The sequence below is a fragment of the Cervus canadensis genome, chromosome 13 (assembly GCF_019320065.1).
Source record: "Cervus canadensis isolate Bull #8, Minnesota chromosome 13, ASM1932006v1, whole genome shotgun sequence".
Lineage (NCBI taxonomy): Eukaryota > Metazoa > Chordata > Mammalia > Artiodactyla > Cervidae > Cervus > Cervus canadensis.
In genome coordinates, this window is record NC_057398.1 from 70,557,405 (window position 1) to 70,563,404 (window position 6,000).

The following is a 6,000-nucleotide window of genomic DNA, read 5'->3' on the forward strand; positions in this document are numbered from 1 at the left end:
TAAGAGATGAGATTTACTATTAAATGAAGGCATGATTGACCCAGTGAGGGGGATTTTGAAATGCAGTTTGGCTCATTAAAAATCCTGGAGGGCTTCTCTGGTGTCTCAGCGGTAAGAATCTACCTGCCAATGCAAGAGATACAGGCTCGATCCCTGGTCTAGGAAGATTCCACATGCCGCAGAGCAACTAAACCCATGCACCACAAATACTGAACCTGTGCTCTAGAACCCAGAAGCTGCAACTACTGAGCCCACGTGCCAAAACTGCTGCAGCCAAGAGCCCTAGAGCCCGCGCTCAGCAACAAATAAGCCTCCACAGTAAGAAGGCCGTGCACCACGACTGGAGAATAGGCCTTGCTCTCCACAAGTTGAGAAAAGCTTGCACAGCAAAGAAGACCCAGCACAGTCAGTAAAAACATTCATAAAAATTAAAAATATTCCTGTAAACATCTTCTTGGGTAGTGATGAAATTTGTCTTCCAGGTTAAAGGATGTTCACTTCGTATAATCAATGCATACAGTGAATGTGTTTACTTTACTTTCATATACACGCTCATCCAGTGGTGATGGGAATTTATGTGGGGAAGTTGACACCAGTAACAGTGACATTTAGGGTGACAAACATCAAGGAAGCCACAACATAAAAATATTCACACACACACACAAATCACACTATACATGATACACAGAGTCACACCCATTGCCATGGACAGAAACGTACACTATTAACCATAATGCAACTTCTTCCTGGAATCACAGTAATCAGCCATATTACTCTATTTATAAATTACTATCTATTACCAGGGCCCCTACACTCATTCCCAGCAGGAATTTGAAATCAGTTTGCCCTCTCCACTAAAATCAGTTAGAAAGCCTCAACTTTCTCATCTACAAAGCTTTTCCTCCCCAAGTGAAAGATTCTAGAATACATATTGCTTTCACGTGCAGAAAGGGCCAAATACAGAAGAGAAGACACTATGCGGATAAAATCACATGGAGGCACAGTCTTTGGTTCATGTGGGGACAGTAGAAAACCTGATGAGAAGCAGTGGTGGAACCCAGGGAACCCAGCAAGATCAGAGCACACATAGGATGAAAGGCAAAACCTTTGCCTGGAGGATGCAACTTCCAAGTCCATTTGGGTTGGACATTACCAAATTCCTTTCCTAGAAGAACAGTTGCTGCAGGAGAGAGAATTCTGTACTCTACAGGGTGTGACAGATGTTAACAATTTTAACGTACTGTGAACAGAGGCACTATGAGTTGGTAATAAGACTCTCACTCCACATTATCCCAACCGAGGGAATCGTCTATATCCGGAATGAACACCCTCAAATACTCATAAACTAAATCTACTTTTTGAAAACAAAAAACAGCTTGCCTTGGAGAAACAGTGTCTCTTCCGTCCTGCCACAAGTTGGGTTGACTGGCAGGTCCTCAGTGAAACCTCGAGGGACACAGAGTGGCTGATTGAACACTGGTGAGGCTGCTTGGGAACCATTCGGGGGCTTTTCTCTTTGTGTGGACATGGGGTGGTGGGTTTGGATGTGGAAGTTTAGTAAGCATGGGCTGAACTTGTGTTCATCCATCCTCTTTAGAGGAGGAAGGAGATGAAAACAGAGCTTTGGCATAGAGGAACCTAATCAAAAGGAAATGTTCAATCAAAAAAAAAAAAAAAAACAAAAAGGGAAAACTCTAAAACACATGATCCTGTTCAGTAAAAGAGACCCATGAGTCCTCCTGCTTATTTTGAGCTTCTACTAAATTGCCACGGTCTCTTGATTTTTCCCAGATCACTCTTCCCCCAAGATGCACAGTTGCTGTTACTCTACTTACCATGCTTTCTATGTGACTTTGTTCTTGATTAAAAGTTAACTCTGTTAGAGGATGGACAATCCTGGGTAAACTATGCTATTATATTTATTCACTAATCATTTGTCTTAATGAAAATCAAATATACAAGATCTGATAATACTGAATTCTTACTATTTAAATACAGCCACTATCAATAATATCATATTTTCTATCAATATTAGCTTTTCTATACAGGCTGTGCATGTCCACAGAGTCAGTGTCTCTCCATACTCACAAGGACCGTACATTTCGTGAGACAGTTACTTATAGTAAGCACAGAGTAAGCTCTGACTGTCTGTAATCCAGGTGGGAGATTTCAGTAAGAGTCATGCTCGCCAGGCTAAAAATCAAGTTTTATTTTGAGTTCTTTGTTGCCACTATCCCTTGGGTGTGTGCTGCAGGAATTGATCACTTGAAAGGTAATGTTGCCCAATGCGATGACACATCTTCCCCGTTCTTATCTGTTTATGCAGTGACACGTGCACTGATGGATGAGACCTGTACTGTCTACATGAAGCTACACAACTCTCTGTAAGTTGACAGAAGGATGCAGGTCTCGAGGTGACTCCCACACTAATGCCTGGGCCAAAAGTCAACTGTTAATCTGCCCATAGCTTCCCTGGGTTATGTGGGCAGATCAGTCTCTTGCTCTGTGCTCCCAGCCCTCGCCCGCTGTAGGCACCTGGAATCAGGGCTCCTCTCCAACCAGAGCCGGGAAGAGAACCCCACCTTCGTCAGCTAGATTGTTCCTCAGCAGAGGGAGGTCCCTGCATGCAAATTGCTTTTGTTGGCTCTACCATGCCCCTGAGATCAGAGAGCAGACAGCAGTGTGCGGGTGTCAGCATCTGGGTGCTGTGCACACAAGTCTTTCATTCTCTTTTTTGCTCTCAGAAAACCAAAGGGATTTGCTGTTGAGTCCACAGCCCGAAAAGAAAACAGAGAGGATGCCTGTGGGAAAGGCACGAGCTTCTCCCGAAATACCTCTCAAGCCCATTGTGACCAGCAATTAGAACATTTTATTTCAAGGAAAGTTTTCTTCTTAGGAATGTGCTCCCGACCGCAGTTTCTAATTGATGTTGTCATTTTTTTAAAAAATGTCCTTTTGAATAAATTATCTGCTGGGAGACTCAACATTCATCCACCGAATTAAACACTGTATGTCTCAGTTGTCTTGAATAGAGAAATTTTATCTGAACTCAACTGAAAAATAAAGACATAAAGCAACACTTTTACCTCAGATAAATAATTGACACTTACCAAGGAGGTGGGCAGAGACTCTTCCTCCAACTTTCAACTGGATAGCTCCTCCAGCTGGTCTTCAGGGAGCTCTAGGAGGACATAGAGGAATTGTCAGGACACCTGTGATGCTGACTGCAAAGACCTTGCTAATGTGGACACACGGGGGCAGTGTATGGGTGTGGGTGGTTAATAAGTGTGGGTTGAGATCTATTGGACAACCTTCCTGGTGGGTGGAGGAAAGCAATGGAAATGTACATTTCAGGAATGAGACAGAAAACCTTTAGTTTTCTAGCTAAGGGGAACCTGATCAACTTGAAATTGTCAGTATGACAAAGAGAAGCACTAAAAATCACATGATGTTTCAATAGTCATGTACAGTTGTGAGACTTGGACCATAAAGAAGGCTGAGTGCCAAAGAATAGATGCTTAGAACAGTGGTGCTGAAGAGACTCTGCAGAGTCCCTTGGACAGCAAGGAGATCAAACCAGTCAATCCCAAAGGAAGTCAACCCTGAATAATCATTGGAAGGACTGATGCTGAAGCTCCAATACTTTGACCACCTGATGTGAGGAGCAGACTCACTGGAAAAGCCCCTGAGGCTGGGAAAGATTGAGGGCAGAGGAAAGCGGGGGTACAGAGAATGAAATGTTTGGATGGCATCATTGACTCAGTGGACATGAATTTGAGCAAACTCCAGGAGACAGTGAAGGACAGGGAAGCCTGCTGTGCTGCTGTCCATGGGCTCATGTGAGTCAGACGCAACTTAGCAATTGAGCACTCTGATCAAAGATACATTGCATTTATTCTTTTCATAATTTGTAAGAATTAAAACATTCCATAGCATTTTCTACTTTCATGATGTTGTGTACTTATCAACATCATCTACATCTAAATCTTTGTCATCAGATCCAACATAACCTCTGTACCCATTAAGTCATAATCCACCTTCCCTCTTGCCTCCTGGCTTTGGTAATTTCTATTTCTCTTTTGGTAATTTCTAATTTCTACTTTCAGTTTCCATGAGTTTACCTATTCTATGTACGTTAAAGCAGTGAAATCATGCAATATTTGCCATTCTGTGCCTGCCTTATTTCACTAACCATAATATATCTTTGCATCATTTGGGCCATTTATTTTGTAGCATATTTCAATCCTTAATTCATTTTTGTTGTTGAATAGTATTCCATTCTGTGTATATATTTCATTATTCATTCATCACACAATGGTCTTTGGGTCATTTCTGTCTCTTGACTACTCAGAATACACCATGAGCGTTAATGTACCGATTTCTATAAGTTACCATAATGGTGATAAACAACAATTTTAATATTTAAAATATTGTTATTGAAAAGTATGTGTGGGGGGTCTGGCTGCTCACCACTCAAAAGCCAATAAGCAGGCCAGGTTGGTAGAAAGGAAAGTTTGATTTATTTCAGATGCTGGCAGCTGGGGCGGGGGGAATGGTGGCAGACAGCTTCCAAAGGCCGACTCCACTACTCCCACCCCCGACAAGGGGGTGAGAGCCGTTATGGACAGAGTGGGAGGGGAGGTTACATAGAAACAGCACAGTCATCCTCAAACTGGTCATCAGCAGTCCGACTAGCATCGTCTTGGTTGTTTCAGGCAATTAATCTTCAGTTCTGGGGTGTGCTTGTTCCCATTTCCTTGTGGTCAGTTCTCAGAATCGTGACAGCTCAATTCCTGGATATAGTCTGGTCTTCATGTAGTTAACTTCCTCACCTGGTGTTTTGGTATCTGTAAGACAGCTCACAGGATATGGCTCAGAACATTATCTACAGCCCTTGAGAAAGAACTAAAGGTCCTTGACTGTGCTTCATGACTACATTATTATTATTTAGTCTCCTTTTATTGTTTTCCTTTGTTTCAGTATTTTTGTCTTCTCTGGTTAAACTTGTCTCTGGTTAAAGTTTTCCACAGGCAAAAGGCAGGCAGAGAAAAGGGACAATGGGTGGGGGGAGGGGGGGGCAATGAACAGACGGTCCTGCTCAATTTCAGTATCATTGAATGTAACAACACAAAGTGAGAATCTTAGGTGAACTATGGATTTAATTACTAAAAATATATTCTCTCCCTAATCGCAATAAACGTACCTTACATATGTTATTAGTTAGTAACATATGTTAGCTGAAACTGGAGTGATAGTATATAGGAATTGTCTATATTGCCTATACACTTTTTATGTCAATGTAATCCTGTTCTAAATAAAACCTAATTATTTAAAGCATTCTTGAAACACGACTTCATGGAGAAACATATCACATCTAATGTTAAAAAATTAGCTAATGTCAAAACCATAGCTAGAGATGATATTCACTCTTAAACACAAAGCAAATACTGAACTTTAAAGGCATCTTTCCTTCCATAGCTAAAACAGTACCGACTGATGTTGTTTCAGTTTGAAAATATGAAATAAAAGAACATTGCTTAATATTTCAATTTTTTCTTAAATATGAGGCACTGAACATATTAAAATAATTATTCTTGAGTGAACTTAATCAGAAAATTTCCACAGTACCTTCAACTGGGTCACCCATTTTGGTGGCCAACTATGAAACCTCTTGACTCAGCTGGTGGTTGATATTCTTGACTTTTGAGGAATGGTTCTTCTTGCCTTCTGGGCAAAGCATCCTGTGAAATGCATTAAAATGGAGAGAGCTGTTGACATCTTGCTGGCAGAGGACCACATGGGAACTAATAATCATTGATCCACAATTGAATCCTCTGGTCCCCTTCTTCACCAGATGCCTAGCAGGGCTTCCTGAATCCAAGGTGGGCTTAGGATGGTCTACAGTTTATGTGCACTGAAAACACCCAAAGACTGGCTGTGCAGACAAACATCTCTATTTAACTGAGACCTAGAAGCTCAGCAGAGCATGGTGACCATGCC

General features: G+C 41.6%; 1 long non-coding RNA gene across 1 annotated transcript in view; it reads right to left on the reverse strand.

Moving 5' to 3' along the window:
- LOC122452559 overlaps positions 1 to 5,743 on the reverse strand; it is a 34,750-nt gene extending 29,007 nt beyond the window's left edge. Inside the window, exons 1-2 of the long non-coding RNA XR_006272748.1 lie at positions 5,629 to 5,743; positions 3,111 to 3,181 (exon numbers count right to left, since the gene is read on the reverse strand). This is a non-coding gene — a long non-coding RNA (uncharacterized LOC122452559). The remainder of the gene's footprint in view (positions 1 to 3,110; positions 3,182 to 5,628) is intronic.
- Between the last annotated feature and the right edge of the window lie 257 nt (positions 5,744 to 6,000).